The 23,232-nt window shown below is 32.7% G+C and overlaps 1 protein-coding gene across 3 annotated transcripts in view; it reads right to left on the reverse strand.

Annotated features, from left to right (window-relative positions):
• Pde1c (Phosphodiesterase 1c) overlaps positions 1 to 23,232 on the reverse strand; it is a 704,757-nt gene that overhangs the window by 680,332 nt on the left and 1,193 nt on the right. For 2 of the 3 annotated variants that reach the window (XM_067767821.1, XM_067767819.1), the window contains exon 1: positions 19,881 to 22,870. The gene's annotated coding sequence lies outside the window, so the exon portion shown is untranslated. Of the gene's footprint in view, positions 1 to 19,880; positions 22,871 to 23,232 lie in introns of those variants that run through there. The other variant, XM_067767820.1, reaches the window with a different exon arrangement.

Here is a 23,232-nt window from a genome sequence, read left to right on the forward strand (position 1 = left end):
GATTAATTTGAATTTCTTCTTGATTCTTAAAACTACTCAGTTCCTTACTTTTAAAAACTGTGGTACCGAATTCACCCAAAATAAAGCAGTTTGGAACAGATTGACTCAAAAGCAGGTATGCATTAATTACCCGCCAATATTGGCAGGTGAATAGGCATGTAGTGCTGGTTATAACAGACGCTACTGAAATGAGAAGCTGTCACTTGTAAGCTAGCCACGCTACTTGTTAATTGGCTATAGATGCGTAGTATGTATGTGAATATATACAACCTATAAATATACATGCCTCTGTGTGTACGTATGTAGACTCGTTTTATGTACACTGAAAGAAAAAGACTGGTAAAATCAACCGAAGTACAGGTCATTTCAACCGAAATTTCTGTAAATTTTTATCCATCGCACCAAGATGTTGAATCAACTGCGTACAAATCGTTGATTCGTAATTGACCGTTTTAGTAGTCAAATGAACAAAAAAGAGTTATTGCGACAGCTTTGTATGAAAGTACCTATGTTGCCATACAAATAAATAAATGTAAGGCGCGATAAACTCTGAAGAGATTTTAGGCCGAACTTCCCTTCTAATTTGAGTCGTGCTGCTTTTTAATTTTTTTACAAATTGGCGGGACGCGCCCTACTTGTTTAATGCCGACTCAGAACTCGGCATCTGCAAGGCATACGAGTTTTCACTGAGAGCATTTCATGGCAGAAATATACTCGGAGTGCTTGCCGAAAACGGCCGAGCGCCGTCTCTGCTTAGAAAATTTTTCTTCTAATTGAAAAAGCTTGCTTCTAAAATTTTGATATTGCTTTTCCCGGGGTGTGAACGCAGGGTCGTCGGTATGTTAGGCGGAGCACGCTACCATCACACCACGGCGTCCGCCATATAAATACGTAAATATGTGAATACATAAATACGCATGCTAGCTACATAAACATACATATGAATATAGACATGAAAATAGTAGTCACAAAACTAACTCTCAATTCTTTCAGTTGCAGCTCAGCTGATTCTCAATTTCTTCTCTCGCACGTAGTTGCCACACTTGATTGTTTCGAACAAAACTTGTAGTATAAATGTTTGAAGTAACATTTTAAAAAGAGAACTTGTAAGTTATAGAAAAGTAAAGAATCAAATCGCAGGAAGGTAATTCACCACTGGAGTAACTTTACATGTAATTCGGCAAGTTTAATTTTCGTAACACTTTAAGTTGAAACTATTCCAAAACAAACCAAACTTTTATTTTGTCGGAAACATCAACATTAAAAAAGCATCTTTTTTTTATTATCTTATTAGATTCGTTCGCGTGAGTGAAAATTCATAAAAACTTGAACACAATGTTACTAACTTTGGAAAAATTCCGTTCGTTCCAGCAAAATTCTTGCAACAAGAGGGCGTAATTTTGCATTTCGCTTGCACCACAAGTTGCAAAATTGTACCCGATAAATAGGTGTCCCGATATCTCATAATTTTTGCACAGTAAATTCAAAAAAGGGTTTTTTCGTTTTGTATTTTGTTGCTTTTTTTACAAGTGGCACCATCGTCATAAGTACAAAGTAGAGAGCGCAGTGAGCGTAAAATTCTCTTTGAAATTTGCTCATGTATTGACAGCTGATCGCCGTTCAAAATGACCTGCAAGGTGAGTTGTGTTAACAGAAAAATCAGTTAGATTTATTAGGAATCTGTCAATTTTACAGAATTTGGTTAACTTAAGAGCTACAATTTCTCTTCTGTTGAAATGACTCAACTAATTTATTCGCTTGGCAAAGAGCTCGGTCGAATTAACCATAATTCGATCAATTTCACCGAATCTCCATTAAGTCAAGAACAACAGAACCGATTTTTTGATTTTACTAGCACCAGTTCTTTCAGTGTATGCACGCATGTAGTATGCTTAAAATAAAAATTTTAACAATTTAAACAGCAATTGAGCAGGACAAATTCAGAAAAAAAAAACAAATAATCGAAATTTTAAAAATATTCACTAGAAACATGTTTTGTGCCGTGATTTTTATATATTTTTTTTAACAAGTTGCAGTTTTTGTTTAATCTTTACAGGCTCGTTGTGTTTTTGCAATTTGTCTTCAAGTCGCGAGTATTTAATTTGTATGCTTGTACATTTGTACAAGTTATCTGTGAGCTTATGATTTAATGCGCCCTATAAAAATTTTATAAAATTAAAAAACAAAATAATAATGAAAGAAAAAGGGGGAACATAACAGAAGTTTGTATGAAAATTAATCAACCACTATGTGTTTTTTGATGTTGCTTATTATTGGTTGCCCTGGACAATTGCTATTTATTTCGTTGAACTTCGTTGATTTTGGCAGCTGTGATAAATATCAGCAATCAACAGTTTTAAATTATATGAATTATTTCAGGAAATTGTAATATCCTCGCTGAGTGGCAGCAGAAGCAAGAGCAAAAGCATTAAGATTTATTGCATTTCAGTAAGTTTAGTTATGAGTTTCTTTGTTGTTGCAACTATGACAACAGAAGCATGCGGCAATGTAATTTATTTCTTCGAAATTGTAATTATCAGTGCTATAATGAATGCGCGTATTGTTGGTTGCTGTGGATGACCAGCGGGTGACCCAAATTCATTTTGCTGAAATTATTAATTTATTTATAACTCATCATCATTGCAATTTATTTTAATCATTGCTTTTGAGTAAGGAATAAATTTTCGTGCATATATTACAAGTTGAGTTGGAGGTTTTTTTATACTCAGCTGAGCAGAGCTCACAGAGTATATTAACTTTGTTCGCATAACGGTAATCCGTAACGGCATAAACTAATCGAGATGGATATAGATTTCTATATATCAAAATGATCTGGGTGAAAAAAGAAATTCATTTAACCATGTCCGTCCGTCCGTCCGTCCGTCAGTCCGTCAGTCTGTAAACACGATAACTTGAGTAAAATTTGAGGTATCTTGATGAAATTTGGTACGTATATTCCTGGGCGCTCATCTCAGTTCGGTATTTAAAATGAACGAAATCGGGCTACAACCACGCCCACTTTTTTGATATAGAAAATTTCGAAAAACCGAAAAAGTGCGATAATTCATTACCAAAGACAAGTAACGCGATGAAACTTAGTAGGTGCATTGATCTTATGACGCAAAATAGAAAATTATAAAAATTTTGGACAATGGGCGTGGCACCGCCCACTTTTAAAAGAAGGTAATTTAAAAGTTTTGCAAGCTGTAATTTGGCAGCCGTTGAAGATATCAAGATGAAATTTGGTAGGCACGTTACTCCTATTACTACATGTGTGCTAAATAAAAATTAGCGAAATCGGATGACGAACATGCCCACTTTTAAAAAAAAATTTTTTTAAGTCAAATTTTAACAAAAAATTTAATATCTTTTCAGTATAAAAGAAAATTATGTCAACATTCGACTCCAGTAATGATATGGTGCAACAAAATACAAAGACAAAAGAAAACTTCAAAAGGGGCGTAACTCCGCCCTTTTTCATTTAATTCGTCTAGAATACTTTTAGTGCCATAAGTCGAACAAAAATTTACCTATCCTTGTGAAATTTGGTAGGGATATAGATTCTATGACGATAATTATTTTCTGTGAAAATGGGCGAAATCGGTGAAGCCACGCCCAGTTTTTATACACAGTCGATCGTCTGTCCTTGCGCTCGGCCGTTAACACGATAACTTGCGCAAAAATCCATATATCTTAAATAGACTTATTTCACGTACTTATCTGAAGTCACTTTATCTTGGTATAAAACATGACCGAAATCCGACTATGACCATGCCCACTTTTCCGATATCGAAAATTACGCAAAATAAAAAAAATGCCATAATTCTGTACCAAATATGAAAAAAGAGATGAAACATGGTAATTGGATTGGGTTTTTGACGCGAAATATAACTTTAGAAAAAACTTTGTAAAATGGATATGACACCTACCATATTAAGTAGAAGAAAATGAAAAAGTTCTGCAGGGAGAAATCAAAAGCTCTCGGAATCTTGGCAGAAATACTGTTCGTGGTACGACATATATAAATAATTTAGCGGTACCTGACAGAAGATGTTCTGGGTCACCCTGGTTCACATTTTGGTCGATATCTCGAAAACGCCTTCACATACACAACTAAGGGCTACTCCCTTTTAAAACCCTCATTAATACTATTAATTTGATTCACATATCGTACAAACACATTCTAGAGTCACCCCTGGTCCACCCTTATTGCGATATCTCGAAACGCCGTCCACCTATAGAACTAAGCCCCACTACGTTTTAAATAATCATTAACACCTTTCATTTGATACACATGTCATACAAACACATTCCAGTGTTACCCTAGGTTCATTTTGCTAAATGGTGATTTTCCCTTATTTTGTCTCCAAAGCTCTCAGCTGAGTATGTAATATTTGGTTACACCCGAACTTAGCTTTCCTTACTTGTTTTTTTGAAAGTGAAATTTGAGATGGTAGAAAACATGAAATGTAACGGACGAGAAAGGAGTTTCAGTAACTCTCTCTAACAACATATTGCAAGATTGTCTTTGATGAATGCCGTATATCAAAATTCAATTTAGTGACTGCCTGTGCCAGTTTTTATGGAAACCCCCTTACTAATGTCATCTTCAGGGATCGCACTTCAGAAATGACTATGATGCATTGCCTGAAAATGTCTGCCTTTCATTTTATTTATTTATTTATTTAAGTTTATGAATTTTAACCTTACAGACTATAATACAAAGGAAATTCAAAAATGTTTTTGCCTAAATGGTGTACCTAGAATGCAGACTTCAAAATATTCATAAATTTAGCCCTCTGTATGTAGAATTTTCCAATATCGCTGCTAGTTGAGGGCCTAAATTCAAAAACCTAAGGTTTAGTTTTTTAAGACTGCAATGAGTAGGTTAACTAAGATGTGGTCTGTGGTTTCCGTAAAAAAAGTTGAAATCGTTAATAAAGGCCAAAAACATTTTCTCACAGAAGCCTTATACCTGGATGTATTGCCAGAAAAGTAAAAGAGCTTCAGCCGAAGATGTAAGCGATTTAATTTTGATTTATATTGAACAAATGTAGTGCAGACCTTTATAAGCGGTTCTATTTTTAGGAAGAAGCGAGAGTAAAATTTTCGTATATGTTGCTTAAAACAAGCTTGGAACAGTTTCAGGCAATTACGAAAGGGGCTTCTCGAACATTTTTCTTGGAGATGTTTTAAAATTATATGATCCAGAAAACAGTCTCGAAGTATTTGCCAAATGAAGGGGGGATGGTTCCGAAAGACTCTCATTGAAAACTCATCTGCCTGGCACATGCCATTTGGAGTCGACGTAAATCATGTAGGTCCCGTTTCGCGGATTCGTATAAAAAATTTATAGGGGAACGTCATGAATTGAAAGAGAAGCTCGGCCTTAAATCTATCAATGATTTCGAAGTTCACCCCGAAAAGATCATTTAATAGTCTCGAAATCGCTACCAAATAGATCCGAATTCATCACGAAATTATTCTAAATTACTCATGAAATCATACCACAGTCAGTCCCGAAATCGTCCAAAAATTATCCAAAACGCAATCCGGGCTTTATTGCGATTGATTGATAATAAAGAATGTGACTTTTATAGCGGGTCGTAGTTTTATTTGAAACGAAAAACAGAAAAACTTTGATATTTTTTCCAATATGAAAAAAGTTGCATTAATTGGAAATTATGATCAATGACTAACTGAACAGCAGTATTTAAATAAGAAAAAAATATTTAAGAAAATAGCTTCGAAAAAAACTCGAAGTTCAAATTATTGTCCATTTCTAAAACTTCTTTCCAATAAAAAAAAAATATATTTTGTGAAATTTTAATTTTTTTGGAAGGTATTTTTCAAAGTTTTTTTTTTTTTATGTAAGAGGTTTTAATCTATGCTGCTTCTTTTTCAAATTCCATACAATCTTCGAAATTTTTCTGTTGGAACTTTATTTTCATACAAAATAAAAAAATCCAAAACATTTTCTAAGTAGAAAAAAATTTAAAAACAGCGATAATTTGGAACTTTTGTTGTAAAAAACTTCGAAAAAATTCGAAGTTCAAATAAAATTTCGAGTTTTTAAACTGGCTTTAAATGAAAAAAAAAAAATATATATATATATATATATTTGCACTTGGAATTTTTGAGCTTTATCATTCCTTAAAACTATTTGAAAAAATTCGAAGTTTTTTAGAGTTGGTTCTTTAATAAAGCAGCGATTGTGTTTGATTGGGCAATCGATGCTTCTTCTTTTTCAAATTTCGAAAAATTTTCGAAGAATTTTTTGCCATTTTGAATGAAAGTACTATCATAGCACCACAAAATATCGCGTTCTCAGTTCACACTATCATTCCTTAATTCCATATTCGAACTAAGCGACAAGTTTCGTTCATTCAGAACACGGTCAATTTTTGGGTTACAGTAGCCAGCAATAATAGCATACTTAAATAAGGCACTTTTCAAACAAAGCAATGAATTATTTAAACTTTTTACAACTCAGTTAACAAAAGATAATAGCTTTTGCTCATATATCATCTTAATAAGAAAACAACTAAATTCTTGGTAACAATTTGCTTGTAAAAATTTAAAATTCATTAGCTGCGAAATTGTAGCACACTCAACTAAACAACCACAATCGCATCTACAAAAAAGCAATAAATATACTTTTGGTCATAAACGAATGTGCCAGCATTTATGGAACGTGTTTATAATTTGCCACAGCAGCAACAGCAAGTATTTATTTAGCTAAAAGCTATGCGCCAGCAACAGACTATAGACTATCAACTTTGGTTAGGCGCAAATGCATTAAATGCGGCGGCGAAACAAACCAAAAAGTGCGCCTGAACATTGCACAAAAACTACATACTTATATACATATATATGAACATGTAGAAGTGTGTAAGATACTAATATGTAAGAACAAGTAGTAAACAAATGTTTACTGCAACTGCGAAATATATCATCTTGCTTAGGAACATTGGAAAAGAGATAAAAAAACAAGTAAGGAAGGTTAAGTTCGGGTGTAACCGAACACTACATACTCAGTTGAGAGCTATGGTGACAACATAAGGGAAAATAACCATGTAGGAAAATGAACCGAGGGAAACCCTGGAATGAGTTTGTATGACATGTGTATCAAATGAAAGGCATTAAAGAGTTTTTTATGAGGGAGTGGGCCATAGTTCTATAGGTGCACGCCATTTAGAGATATCGCCATAAAGGTGGATCAGGGTTGACTCTAGAATTTGTTTGTACGATATGGGTATCAAGTGAAAGGTGTTAATGAGTATTAAAAGGGAGTGATCCTTAGTTCCATAGGTGGACGCCGTTTCGAGATATGGCCATAAAGGTGGACCAGGGGTGACCCTAGAATATGTTTGTACGATATGGGTATCAAATTAAAGATATTAATTAGGGTTTTAAAAGGGAGTGGTGGTAGTTGTATAGGTGGTCGCCTTTTCGAGATATCGCCATAAAGGTGGGCCAGGGGTGACTCTAGAATGCGTTTGTACAATATGGGTATCAAACGAAAGGTGATAAAGAGTATTTTAAAAGGGAGTGGGCATTAGTTCTATAGGTGGATGCCGTTTCGAAATATCGCCATAAGGGTGGACCAGGGGTGACTCTAGAATGTGTTTGTACAATATGGGTATCAAACGAAAGGTGCTAATGAATATTTTAAAAGGGAGTGGGCCTTAGTTCTATAGGTGGACGCCTTTTCGAGGTATCGTAATAAAGGTGGACAAGGGGTGACTCTAGACTTTGCTTGTACGATATGGGTGTCTCTCTTCCAATTTGCGTCGTGCTCCTCTTGATTTTCCCTTAAATTGGCCGGAGGGGACCTACATATTTTATGCCGACTCCGAACGGCATCTGCAAGTCAGATGAGTTTTCACAGAGAGCTTTTCATGGCAGAAATACACCCGGAGCGCTTGCCAAGCACTGCCGAGGGGCGACCCCGCTTAGAAAAATTGTCTTCTAATTGAAAAACCTTATTTCTAAAATTTTGATGTTGCTTTGCCCGGGGTGTGAACCCAGGGCATACGGTGTGGCAGGCGGAGCACGCTACCATCACACCACGGTGCAACTGGAAACTTAAATTTTACTTTATTTCGAAACTGATTTTTTTAACGAAACTTTTTTCTTCTTCTTGGTTTTGCAATTTTAAAAAAAGAAATATAACTGCGAATTGCTAATTGAAAAAGTTTTTTCCAAAATCTGATTTTGAATTCAATTTATTTTGTATTTGTATTCAAAATCATTGTGCTCAGTATTTTTTTCAAATTTTTTTCTTTTCGCAGGCTTTTTTAGCCTCAAAAATACTATTTTATTTTTTAAATTATCAATAGTAAATGAACAACTGTCAAAACAAAACAAAATATGAAAAGAAAAAAATTAAAACGACAAAAAGTTGTTCACAATCGATAGCTTTCATTTGCTATAGCAACGCTTCCAAAACCAAAGACACAAAATTCTGTACTCCGTTTATGTTTTTAAAAAATTTATATAAATTTAATTGATTTCTTCAAACTTCGACTCATTTTTCTAGTATCTTGTTTTCAATTTGATTAATTTTCGAATTGATTTCGAACATATTTCTTTAAAAATTTTTAGGTATCGGTTATTTTTGCAGTTTTATATGAAAATTGTCGTTTTTAAACGGTTGTATTTAGCTGTACAGGCCGGACGATACGAATTTTGTAATTGAAATTTAAGTAACTTCCCGATAAGATACAACCTTGAAACTTGGAATATAAATAACAACCTGATGACAATGCAATAATAAGAAAAAATAAAAAAACTCCGCTAGGTTGGCGTAAGGATCGAGATATTCAAAAAAATCGTATTTTTGGTCCGATTTGGCTCATATTGGGGACAAATATTACAAATATTACAAGTCTGGTAGAAGTGACTTCAAAATATTTTGGAGTTCGAGGAGGGAAAAGCATACGTGGTGCTGAGTTGAGTAAAGTCTTTGGAAGGATTATGTATTGAGGACTTAGATTGTAATAAATTGTCAGGAAAGAGCCCTTGTAATAATGAGGCTCTAAATGACCTAAATAGAATGAGAAATAACAGTCAATTAAATAAAGCCTAAAAACTTTAAATAAAATAATGAAAAAAAAAAATTGTTTAAGTTAAACGGTTTTATTGAAAACAATACTTACATTAAGTATTAGTAATACTAAAAGCTATAAAAAAATTGGAAAGTCCTTGGTACTACGGCGTTGATTATAAAATTAAATAAAAGCGTTGGGCGCGTGAAATTTCTAAAAATGTGTCGCGTAGCGTAACTTGATTAATGTTCAAATGGTCTTACTTATGGCTATAAATAGAAATTTGACTCGTCTGAATGCTTTTTTTAATTGTCTGATCAACGCCCCAGATTGATGAGGAGTGTGTACTAGTCATCACACTCCTACGACTTACCTAATTATTTGCTAGCTTTTAGTATTATTATTACTTAATGTAACCGTTTAACTAAAATTTTTTTTTGAATTATTTATTTGCTAATCTCTTTAAAGATATCAGAATTCTCGTTTTATCTCAGAATATGTTTGTATAACATACTATCTTACCAGTGATTCGTTAAACTTTACTTAAACAGAGCATTGCAGAAAAAATGTGTTACAATTCTTCTAAAAGAAGCAAACAACCAAATTTGGTATGTTGAAACGAATTCAATTAAGAGGATCGAATCGAGTTCTTGCTCGATTCGACATGGAATGCCACATGAATTATGCTTTATTCTAACTATATAACAAGCACTCGTGTATCTTAAACACAATTTGCCCAATGCAATAAGTCACAGTAACGTTACGCTGCGTTGTTTGAAAGATGTTTCAGCCAATTTTTTAGAAGTGTAGTTACAAAGAGAGAAAGAGAGAGAGAGGTATGATTGAAAACTTAAAAATTTTAAAGTGGACAAACAAATGTATCTTGCATTGTTCAACATGATTGAAATAGTTGAAAGAGCGCGAATGCCGGTTCAATAGCACACTATGTAATTGTCATGTTTTTTCTCAAGTAGGAGTTGTGCAAATAATGAATTACTGTCATGAGTAGAGCTAATATATCATAAACGAGTTTAAAGCAAATACAAGAATCATTAAAGCGGATCCATAGAGATAAATAACTAAATATTAAATTAAACTTATATATAAAATAATGTAAGGATTTGTATAGTGTTGATTGTTTTAATACACCAGTGAACCGAAAACTAGCAGTGTAAACCTTTAAGCAATTTGTATAATACCTAAGAATCCCTGAAAACAAAAAAAATTTTGATTGATTTTGCGCCACAGAATCGCTTGCCTTAATCGAAACAAAAAAATTTCTCAAAAACTAAGATGTTCTTTGTTCTATGGTATTATAAATAAATAAAAATAATAACTGTGTTACTGTACCGGCCGTGGATTTCTAGCAGATTCGCCGTCGAACACTCTTATTCACTGAGGTATAAATATTAATAAAAATATTCAACGAAGTATTCTTCATTTGAAAAAAAAAAAAAAAAAACAAGTATGCCACCGATCTGCACAATTTTTTCAGACAGCAATGAGCTCTATACGTAAGCATTCGGTGAAATTTGAAGCTTTTAGCTGTGAAGATGGGGCAGAAATTACGAAAAGTTTCTTCCTGAACAATCGGTTGTGGTGGTTGCTATATATAAGACCAATCTCAGCAACTTTTTCAGACTATTATATGTGCAATATACGAAGGCATACGGTAAAGTTTGAAACTTCAATCTGATAAATTCAGGAAGATATGACAAAAATCCTTTTTTCTGAAAAATCGGTTGTATAGAGAATATATGCTATAGTTGTCCGATCCGGCCGGTTCCCACAAATGTCTAATCGGACACCTAAATATACCCGGTCACTAAATTTTGTGAAGATATCTCAAAAATTGAGGGACTAGTTTGCATACAGACATACAAACGGACAGACGGATATGGCAACTTTGCCCACCATCCTGATCATTTCGGTATACTTAGGACTTAAAATTTTGAGATTCGTGACATGAAAGATATAAAAATTAAGAAAAATGAAATCAAAATCCTCAAATTTATAAAAAGTTTTACACAAAAATAAGAAATTCTAAAATTCTTGGTATAAAGTGCTTTAGTTTCATCAGGATCACTAAATTCTTTCGATCACGTTTCGCGAATGAAAATACACCTCTCTTGCCTTATTGACAGGAGCATTGATATTAAGGTTGAAACTATGTTTAGCATCTATCCATTACAGAAACATCTCGTAATCAATTTGAGCATCAGGAAGTCACTTAAATTCATCACTTTAAAAATATTTCTGTCAAAAAAAAAAAATAAATTCAGCATTATTTTTAAGAATTCATTGCCATATGTGCATTTTGAATGCATGTCAAAAATTTCCTTTTGCATTTATAAAATGTGAATGCTAATTGCGGAAAATGAAAAATTAAAGAGATAACAGAAAGCGTTCGTAAGCAAAATATTAAATATATATTTTGACAAACAGCTTTTTACATCCGGCAGAAAAAAGGCATGACAGCAGTGAATTTTGCACACTTATTAAAACTGCACTTTTTAATCTTTTGGCAAAAAAGTTTAGACTAAATTTTAAATTATACCAAAAAAAAAGCAAAGATTTGAAATAAGTTTTCGGAAAAAAGCATTCAAATAGGAGAGAGAAGAGGGACTAAACTTGTTTATTGATATAAGAGAAAAATTACAAAGTTTGCAAACGGCGATAATTACTAGACATGTTTCATTTCTTCATCAGATAGTAATTTTTCTCTAACATCAATACCAAACATAATTGTATAAAGCAATATGAGCATGTCTCGCTAATAAAATACAGATAATAACATTGACGTAATAGTGCACTGAAAGAAAAATACTGGCAAAATCAACCGATATATGGGTCAATTCAACCGAAATTTCTGTCAATTTTTATACACCGCAACAAGATATTGAATCAACTGAGCACAAATCGTTGATTTATAATTGACCGTTTTAGTAGTCAAATGAACAAAAAAAGTAGTTGCGACAGCTTTGTACGAAAGTACCTATGTTGCGGCATTTGCAAGGCAGATGAGTTTTCACTGAGATCTTTTTATGGCAGAAATACACTCGGAGTGTTTGCCGAACAGTGGCGAGGGTCGACCCCGCTTAGGAAAATTTTCTTCTAATTGAAAAACCTTTTTTCTAAAATTTGTATGTTGCTTTGCCCTGGGGTGTGGTAGACGGAGCACGCTACCATCACACCACGGCAGCCGCCATATACATACGTAAATATGTACGTACTATATGTATGCATACATAAGTACAAAGTAGAGAGCGCAGTGAGCGTAAAATTCTCTTTAAAATTTGCTCATGTATTGACTGTTGATCGCTGTTGAAATGATCACTGAGATCAGTTGTGTTAGCAGAAAAATCAGTTAGATTGATAAGGAATCTATCAATTTTATAGAATTTTGTTAACTTAAGATCGACAATTTCTCTTCTGTTGAAATGACTAAATTAATTTGTTCGCTTGACCAAGAACTCGGTCGAATTAACCATAATTCGATCAATTTCAGCGAATCTCCGTTAATTGAAGAACACCATAACACCATTTTTTTCAATGTGAACAGCGGAAGTACTGCTTATAAAAGCAATGCTATAGACCCAATTTTACAAGGTTCTTGGAGCGCGCCTATAATTATTCCACTCAATTAGGATTAAAAATCATAGAGAATAAGAATGTACCTAATTGGTGAATAAAGGAATAGCAACAAAAATGCAGTACTTAGAAACCAATTGCAAAGCGAGCAGCGGGGCACTCATATAGCTGAGTGGTTGAATGTTGGAGATTTCGAGTACAATACTCAACTTCCGGGAAGCTAGCTGATGAAGAAGTGAAATTCAGAAGCATGTCCTAGTAACCATCGCAGTATGTAAACTTTGTAGTTTATCTCCAATGTCAATAACAAACACAATTGTACAAAACAATATGAGCATGTCTGGCTAATTAAATACAGCTACTGACCTTTTTTAATTTTCTAAAATTCGTGTATGGAAGTGTCACGAACAGCAGCTAAGCAATGCAGAAAACTCTTTCCAAGTTGAAGTTGTAACATAAGCCTCGGTTCCTAATTTCGGCTCCCCGCCGAAAAATCTGTTTAATCTCTAGCTACGGTGGAATCGAATGCGACTTAAGTGAGAATGTCGGATGTTAGGAAATAAAGCTCAAAATGAAAGCTGGGTAAAAGCATATTTACTTGAACCACATATATTCATTTATATACATATTTGTATTCATATTTACAAATCTTATTAGTATAGACATTCCATTTGTACATATTGCCGCCAAATAACAAATACAAAACGTGTGAGCTAAGCAATCAAATATTAGTAATATTCAGAAATGAAAGAAAAATCAAACAACGGAAATAACAACAACAATCATGCCAGACCTCAACTAGCCAAAAAGTTTATCAAGCGTCATAGCTTATTTAATAATGGATAATCGATTTGTTTTTTATACATGGTACATATATGTGTACACTGAAAGTTAGGCTGGGCCGGAAAGTTTGCGATTAATGCCACTTCGAACTTGTGGTATTTGTGGGAGTATAGAATTTTGTGTATTTGATGTTAGAAACGCTGCTATAACAAATATAAGCTATGGATGGTGAAACATTTTTTAATTTTTTTTTGAATATTTTGTTTTATTTTCACAGTTGTGGATTTGTTATTAAAAATTATAAAAACAAACTTGGGTTTTTTATGCTGCACCTTTGCCATGACGTAGCAAATGCATAGCCATGTATTTTGTAAGTGTATTTTAAATACACAAGCTTGCAATACAATGATGCTAGACCACTTGCACAAGATCCTGAACTCCCTTAATTACTTTTATTTTCAAATTGGTCGTTTGTACGAAAACTCAAGGCTATCGTACTCAAACGACATACGAAAAATTAATTCCGATTTGCGTAAAAAGGAAGCGCAAATGATTACGGCGAACAAGTACACATCTACAAATATGACAAGTTAACAGAAAACAAACAGTAGTAGTAGTCGTAGTAAGAAAAGCGCCCAAAACGAAGTGCAAGAACTTTAAATGTATATTCTTATTAAACAAATATGACAGAGAAACTTTAAAACATATATGTAAGACTCCTATATTGCTAATACAAAATGCTCGAAATTAGGTTTGAATTCGAAATCAAAAGAAAACAGCCTACAAAATTTTTGTGATTGGAGAAGCACAAGTGTGACAAGAAAAAATTTAGAATTTGGTATATTCGATTATTGTATACAAAACCAATAACCATTAAACAGCAATATGTAGGCACTCTGATGTTTGTGAGTGTACCTAGCCTATTGTAGCAATATAGGAGTATTATATATATGCTTTAAACTAATATTTAAAAAACTTTTAAAAATTATCAATAATTTTAATTTATATCAACGGTTGTCCTGCTTTTTTGATTGTAATCAAATTTGATTGTTTTTTCTTGTGATTGTAGAAATTTAAATCTATAAACAATTCACAGTCAAATATTGATTGCAATTAGATTGATTACAACTTAATTGCTTAGAATCAAGTTGTAGATTGTAGTTATCGAATATGTAATCACTTGAAGTTTGAACACTTCATCTGCACTTCTTTTAGTTTGTACGAATATGCATATTTTCAATTAAAATCCACAATATAAGCATTATTTTTTAATATTGGAAAATTGTTACTAATACACCCCGAACTACTGCGCGCGAACCGCTATTATTGCGCTTGGCTTTCATAAGGTTAAAATAATTGACTGACAACTGCCTCAAGCTGACCCGCCCGCTGGTCAAAAGCGTTTCCCTTACATATGTCACATTACTAACTCGAAGTCGATAATGCAGTGCATAGTCACAATCCACGCTACATTTTTTGTTCATTTATTTTACAACCTCTTTCATTATTTCTCGTTGTTTCACGCGCTTTAGCATTATACTGTTTTCACACAGAAATTTAATGATCTCATTTCACCTGCTAATGAAATCGTAAATTGTTTGCTTTCACACAGAAGTAACTACTCGATTAGTATGAAGAATGAGACAGACAATCATGGCGGAACAATACAAGGTGGGAGCATGGTGACATACCTACAAACAAAAAAAATTCCATGTACTTGTAAATTCGATGGACAAATGTCAAAATCGTACTGCGCCGGTAGTTGATGTATCAAATCAAATAAAAAAGGTTATAATCAGCTGTTCGATGCGGCCAACTTGTATCGTTCCGCCATGCAGACAATGACATTTGCTTTGACAAATGACATTTTTAAGCACTGAACACACCAAAAAAAAAAGCAAATGAAATTTGAATGACAAAATTACCATATCGTTGTGCAATAGCCGTTTTCACTTATTGGTCAATTTAATTGTCACTTAATTGTAAAAATGGACGGCGAGCGCAGTTGACGTTGTATGACGGGCAGTTTCCATTCATATTGTCACGGTTGTGGTCAAATTTACCTGGTGAAAACTAAGCATTGTACTCTATTGACTACAAAAAAAACAAAATGTTTGTTTTTTGAAATTGAGTGCAATAAATTGAATGTAACCGAGATATGGTAGCAGTAAAGTGATTGCAATCACAAACATACTATTGACTAACTTTTATATAATCAGTGATTTGACAATCAACGCATGTAAGAAAAACATTTCTACAACCAAATACTCTTAAGACATTACAGATCTCTATTTTTTACAATAAAATTTTTTTTATCACATATGGTTAAAATCGAATATATATTTGCAAAATTTCTTGTATTTGGTGAATGAAATCAAATATAGCCAAGGAAATAAGTTATTTTAATTGAAAAATCGGTAAAACTTATTGAGAATCTGTAACTTTTACAGAACATTGTTAACTTCATACCAGCAGTTTCTATTCTCTTGAATTGATTTAACAAATTTGTTCACTTTATTGTTTTATAATGTGATTGCCGGTAAAATCTACAATTTTAAGATAGAGTAGGGGCAGCCACAAGTTTGTGCATCAACGGTGTTGTTGGATAATCTGAGTACGACGGCGCTTCCTACAATTTCACGACAATACAAACTTGATTTTTATATGGAACCGTCCCACTCTAATGTTTACTCATAAACTTATATACAAAGATGTGTATCCAACTAAAATTCTATCACAAGCTGAAAGCCGAATATCCTTAAGAAAAAAATTTAAGCATATCTTGGGCCAGTTGAGACACCTTTGAGGAAGCCACTTAAATTGGTTGTAGTTTTCTGATTGAAGTTGAGTGCTAGCGGCTTAGAAACTAATGTAATTTTTTAGCTATTACAGGAATAATGCGGCTGAAATAGAGTGCAGCATTTTGTATTGTAGCATAGTGGTCGTGTTCCATTTTAAGCTATTTCACTTATTGGGTAGTATAAAATATGTTACAATAAAAACAAGATGTGGCTTTGGTCGAGTGTGCTCGCCAAGGGTGCGATCATCGCGAGAGGGTAAGTTCGAATTCCACTCCCTTGCTAAAAATCTTTCAAGACATATAATCGAAAAGATGTCGCCTATCCGTCCTGATCTCGTGTTACTTAAATTTTTCCTCAATTATTTAATAAAAATTTGCATTGCTGATAGCCAGTTAATACTAAAGATTGTTAAACCTAGCGAGCTAGGAGGCTTACAATATACCCGCCTGTCTGTCGTAAACGGCGACTAAAATAATCAAATGATTGAAGAGGTTGTGTAGTGCAATCCTTTTAAAGGGTTTACCAATGCAATTTATAGTAAATATAACCTAATTGACAACCTCAACTACCGTGTCGAATCCTGTTTCCATAGCAGCCGAGGCTCTGGCGACCCACAGTTCCATGGAACTAGGTGGTCGAACTGCCTTGAAGGTCCAACGTAGTCATACTAAATCGTTTTCGAGATGGTCGTTCTTGTACCTAAATTGTGCTTGCTACCGGAACGTATCGGAGCTGTATAGGGCAAACATCTATAATACTCCCCAGGGGTTATCGCTAAAACATAAACAAAAACAATAACAACAGCAACATTTTTTGTTTCTATAGTATCAAAGGCCAAGCTACGTAGGCCTAAATAATTACACATTCTACGGCGAGGCTCATTCATTCAATGTAAAAAAAAAAATCGATGCGCACGTGTATGGTTTGGTAGGTGCAAACTCATTTTTTATCATTGATAACGTTATCACTTATCTTTTTTGTGATTTCTGACGTCATAATGAGCAATACCAACTCTAAAAAACAACTGTCATAAAAATTTTGTTGTGCCTATTTATTTTACAAATATTCAAAACGGATCGATACGCTGACAAACTGGCAAATAGTACGAAATATAGTTTGTTTATTCGATTGATGTTTTGTGAGCAACGAAGGAGACAAAACCTCAAGAATATCGTTAAATTTTTGTAAAAAGGGTCTTAAATATATGTATATTTCAACAAGCCGTCTTGCTTCTATCAATATTGTACATTAGGCTATTTCGTTCTCCAAATGAAGAAGTAAGCTTTTGTTTTCCATTAGTATTATCAAACTGTTATTGTTTTAAGAACTCCGCAGAATAGCATTACCGATTTGTTCTGTGGACGCATGTAATATTTGTATAGTGTCAGCGAAAGCTTTAAGACCAGTTCTCAAGGCATGCCCAATTTGAAATGCAAAATTAAGTTCAATAAATAAAAATTTTCAAAATACAAGTGATGCATTCTTTAATGGTATCATGGATAATCACACAGCCATCGCAAATGTATTTAGCAATGACATCTTTAATAATCACCGGACACAGCTGTGTAAGGAAGTAGTTTTTACTTGTATATTCGTTTGTTTTTTGAAACGAAAAAAAGCACGGACGAAAAAGAGTATCTTAGAAAAAAATTTACAAAATTGACTACACCAATAGCAGCCAGTCCAGTACTCATATTTTGTTTACTTTATCAAAGATTTAATTCATTAAAGAACTCAAAATAAGTAAAACTTTAAAAACGTAATTAGTCTCTGAGTATTCCCTGTTTGTTGCTGTTTTTGTGATTGGTTTGTATTGTTCAATAACAAAATGTATACAAATTTTATATTAAGCTATCGAATGTTGATAAAGGCGAGCCTAACTGGCGAGATTTAGTAAGAGAAAAAGGCACTCCCAGGGGACTAGTTAAATTTCATACAGAAATTTCAAGCTGTTTCTCATTTTTCTAGCTGATTTGTTGCTACTTTTAGGGGTTGTATTGCCTATTCCCAGTCACATTTTGCATACATAAATAAATCTTATAACCAAATTATTTAGACAAATAAATATTTTAACAAACGCATACATTTTAAAATTAAAACTGAATTGCTGGAGAAAAGTGCTAAACTCACTAACAGGTGGTAACAAATTTGCTATATAAGTTTATAGTTCATATAATTAATACACACCTACATAAATCTATGTATTTGCATATGTTTATTGTATTTGCTGCTAGGCACCATTGCCAAATAAAAAATAAACAAAATAAGTCGTCTAATCAATGGGCCAAAGAATGCCGCTGGCGACGATGTGTAATAAAATAGAAGAGGTGTGCTTTCATTTTTGACTTTTTTGATTTTGAAAAGTAAATACGCCAAATTGATTAAAAAGCAAAGAAATACAATTTTACTGTGACGAAAATGAATATATAAATATACAAGCATGCTAGATATGTGTGTGGTTTTACTATAAATGCATGTGTAAGTAAACGAACTTGATGATACACGTGATTGTTAGGGTGGCTCTTGTTTAAGTGGATATTTTCACTTTCATGCATTAACCCACCGATTAGCGGTGCATAAATTCAACACATCTTAGCGTTGTCGTTCTTTTGAAGAGAACTCATCGCACACTGTGATTAACCAGAAATAAATTTGAATTTTTATTGATAAATTTTGAAATGAATACGAACTATGAGGTATAGGCTTAAAAATATGTTCGTCTAGCCAGACGACAACGCTAAAACGTGACATAACGAACTTTGGTACAAAAAAAAAAATAAAATAAAATCCACAAGAATCGTTAGCAAATGATCCACAGGTTATTGTACACCTTCTGCAAACGTTCGAATCGCTAAATTGTCGAATAAATCACTCCAATATTTAGTATTGCAAACTGGTCTTTATTTAGATTACTTTGAGAGTAGTACTTCACAATTATACCTCACAACCAGTAGCGTGTTTAAATCAAAACTGATTCGTTATTACTCAGCTTGCACTGCTTTTGTTCTCTCGGTTTCCTCGTTAACCCTTTAATTGATTAACCGATTAATGTGATCACATTAAACCTTCCAAGTTCCATGCGGAACTTGGGGTCGCCAGAGCATCGCCTGCTAATATGTGTATGATACATTCATATTTGTAACATGATTCTCCTCACGTAGGTGAGGTTGACAATTGGATTTCGGAAGCTTTGAAGCTATAAAGCTTTGTATTGCGCATATCCACCCCTTGAATCCCCTCGGAGCTACCTCAAGAGCCGTAACGCCAACAAAGCTCGTTCGTCTGACTATATCGCATCAAGTTCAAACAGGAATAATGGACATAATCCTGGGAAGTTTTCCAAACAGCTAAGATGTGTTCCATCTCATACGCGCTTAATTACTATATTTATGTGTATGTAACCCTTTAACAACAAATGAAAAAAAAAAATGTTACGTATACGCATCGGTACCCGTCTCTTTAGGTGTTACGGATATGCTTGCATGTAATTGGTTGGTTTTAAGAAAAACAAGATTTTTTTATTTTTTGGATTTCAGAAACAAATATTGTTAATTATTGTAACCAAAAACAACCTAAGTTTTATAATTTGTGAACTTCCTTTTGAATTTTCTTGCACTTTTTTATTTGACACATAGATCTTGTTGTGTATACTTACCGCATCAGCGAGAGTTTCCGCAGATTTATTTTTAAATAAGAACCCCCTACTTATAATACATGTTTCTTATATATTTACAGAAATTGTGTTTGCTAGTTATTCACTGCTTTGTTTACACTCAGATTTATTGTTTTTGTTAACAATATTTGAGCGCCGAAAATTAATTTATTACATAATTAAAAATTTGTTTTATAGTTTTGTATTGTAATTTGAAGAAGTGAAAATCACTTCACACTTTTTGTTTTTGTGTCTACACTTTATTAAGATTTGATTTTAATGGTATTTTATTTTTGTGTTTTTTTAAAGAGGTCTATTTTATCATTTATCGTATATAAGCGGTATTCTTAGATACCGGCTGTAATTTATTTTTACACAAATATTTCTGTATATAAAAATACTGTTGTTATTTTAGGTTTTACATAAACAACAACATATTTTATGATTTATTTTTAAACGACTTTTCGTCATACGTTTTCAATTTTGTTTTGAAGGCTGTCCGAATTGGACGTGGTGCCATCTTCAGTGATTTTTTTATGGGTTGCCAGAAATTTTTAATATTGTAAAGAACTTGCAGTATTTAATTTGCCTAATGGCGATTCATTTGTTTTTATTAGCTTCACTTGTAGGCTTTTCAGTTTTTATCCCATGAAATAATTATAAAAAATGTTACGTATACGCACCGGTACCCGACGTTTTGTGTGCTGCGTATATGTTTGCGTGTAATTGTTGGTTTTAAATAACGTACTTATTATTCAATCATTATTATATTTTTTTTTTTGTTGTAGTTATATATATCAGTTTTTTTGGAAAACGAAAATATTTAAGCAAAGTTTATTTTAACTTTTATTTTTTCTTCGAAAATTCTTAATATTTAATATAAGACTATTATTTGCTTTCTTTTAAGAATTCAATATTTCATACACTTAAAAATTTTAATTTATTTTTTTTTTGTTCAATCACAATGAAAGCATTAACCTTGTAATTGTCAGTGATAAGTTCTAGAAATATTTTATTCATTTGGAAGACTCATAACAACTTTTTGCTGGACTATTTGTTTATTTAGTATAACAAATCTTAATTTGAAAATTCCTATCAAAAATTTTCCAAGCTAAACAAAGCGATTCTGAGCGAAAGGAAATCGACGTGTTCTCAATTTCGATCGATAGATTTTTGCGATTTTTATGCACAATTGCACGTCTTCTTGACTCTGCATTTCCGAAAACCATTGGTGCTGGATTTTCTTCAAATTTTTGCACAATTTTAATTTAACTAAAACTAAAATAAATAAAAACAGCTGTTTCGCTTGATTATCGACTCGAAATGAAAACGATTCGAATCGATTTGTTTCAATCGGAATTGAGAACACCAAAAAGAAATCGACTCGGAATCAGCCTCGTTTTACTTTTCAAAACTAGTCGGAATTCAGAACAGGCCTGAATATCAGATTCGATTGAGCCTAAAATAATAATTTCGACGACGGGAAATGAGTTTGCAATTCTATTGTAGCTTACAAAAAATAAAGCAACTATGATTTTGAGTTATTTGAAAATGTTTTTAAGATTTATCTCAAGTAGACATTACAAAAAAAAATTTAGATTTTTAATCTACTTTTTAAGAATTTTTTTTTTTGGAATTTCGCATGTAAAATTCTTTTTAATTTAAAAGAAAATATTGTTTCCATTGGTGTCTTCATTACTGGAAAAATTTGAACTTGGTCACATCGCGCTACGCAAAATGCCTCTATTTTTAAGTTGTGACATCTCTTTTCTTATGAAGTGGTTAATACTTTGTGAAACGAACACTCAAGCTTACGTGAGAGCTGATTCAAGAGGTTGCCAAGCACAATTCATAGCTTCCGCAACCCAATTGACAACCTCATATACGCGAAGCGTATCCTGTTACCAATATACATGTATCATATATACATATATTTAGCAAGTGAGTCTCTGGTGACCCCAAGTTCCTCATGGAACTAGAGAATGGGGTGCGGTACGGACTAGAAAGTTCAATTTGGTCATATTAGATCAATACCGAGATGGTAAAGAGCTGAGTAAAACCAACAGGGCGAAATTTCATTCAGAAAAAAAAACCATATATGTTATTCTTGATTCAAAAATACCGATAATACAAGAGGAAGGAAACTGGATGAGTACGTCTATTTGTACCCAATGTAAGGCTTTGGAATTATGTCTTGAAACTAATGAAATAATTTTCAAAGGCAGTTTAAAATATTTTTTGCAGGATAAAGTGTACTTTCTTAAGTAGTACTTATTTTTTTTTTTTGAAATTAAAATTTAAACAGAGTTGCAATTCACATTACTTTTTATTGTGTGTAGAAGTATTTTTTTTTTTTTTTTTTTTAATTAGCTTTAATAATAAACTATGAAACCTTTTTTATTTCATGTTTGAGGGAAATTGAAATAATTCGCCATCTGTTGATAATGTTTCATGTTTCAGTTCAAAGTGTTTACCTCTGCTAGTGGGATGTGTATCCGCACTGCTGCGATGATCGATCTGTTGACAAATAGTCTTGATCAAGGCAACGTCTTTGTTGAAGTGCAACTTCTGCCGATTGGCCTTTTCTTTGTATAACACAAATTTTGAATATTTGCTTTTGTTTTGTTTTTTGTTTGAAAATAAACTTTATGCGATATTCCTTTTTGTGTAAGACAAATATTAAACAAGTGTTTTCATTATTTGCAGCATAAAAAAGTAAAGAGTTAACATTCTAGATTTAAGATATTTGGTTATTTTAAACATTTTTCTAATCAAATGAACATTTTTTCATTACGTTTCGAGAGAGAAGCAAACCCAAAATCTATAGATCTTATATACAAAAAAATATTTTCATTTAAAAATTAATAATCCAATTTGATTTGAAAAAAGTTTTTATATGGTTTGATGAAAGTTTCGTTTGATTTGAAAAAAGTTTTTATATGGTTTGATGAAAGTTTCGTTTGATTTGAAAAAAGTTTCATTTGCTTTGAGAAAAGTTTCATTTGATTTAAAAAAAGCCTTAACTGACTTAAGATATGTTCAGTTGACTTGAAAAAATTTCATTCGGTTTAAAAAAAGTTTTAATTGACTTGAGAAAACTTTTATTTGGTTTGAAAAAAATTTCATTTCATAAAAAGTTTAATTTGACTTGAAAAATGTTTAAATTGGCTTGAAAAAAGTTTCATTTGATTTGAAAAAAGTTTCACTTGACTTGAAAAAGGTTTTATTTGATTCGAAAATAGTTTTATTTGATAAAAAAAAAATAATAATAATAATTTGACTTGAAAAAAAAAAAAAATAATATTATTTTTATTTGAAAAAGTGTCAACTGATTTGGAAAAGTCTCGTATGATTG

This window comes from Eurosta solidaginis, chromosome 2 (assembly GCF_040869045.1).
Source record: "Eurosta solidaginis isolate ZX-2024a chromosome 2, ASM4086904v1, whole genome shotgun sequence".
Lineage (NCBI taxonomy): Eukaryota > Metazoa > Arthropoda > Insecta > Diptera > Tephritidae > Eurosta > Eurosta solidaginis.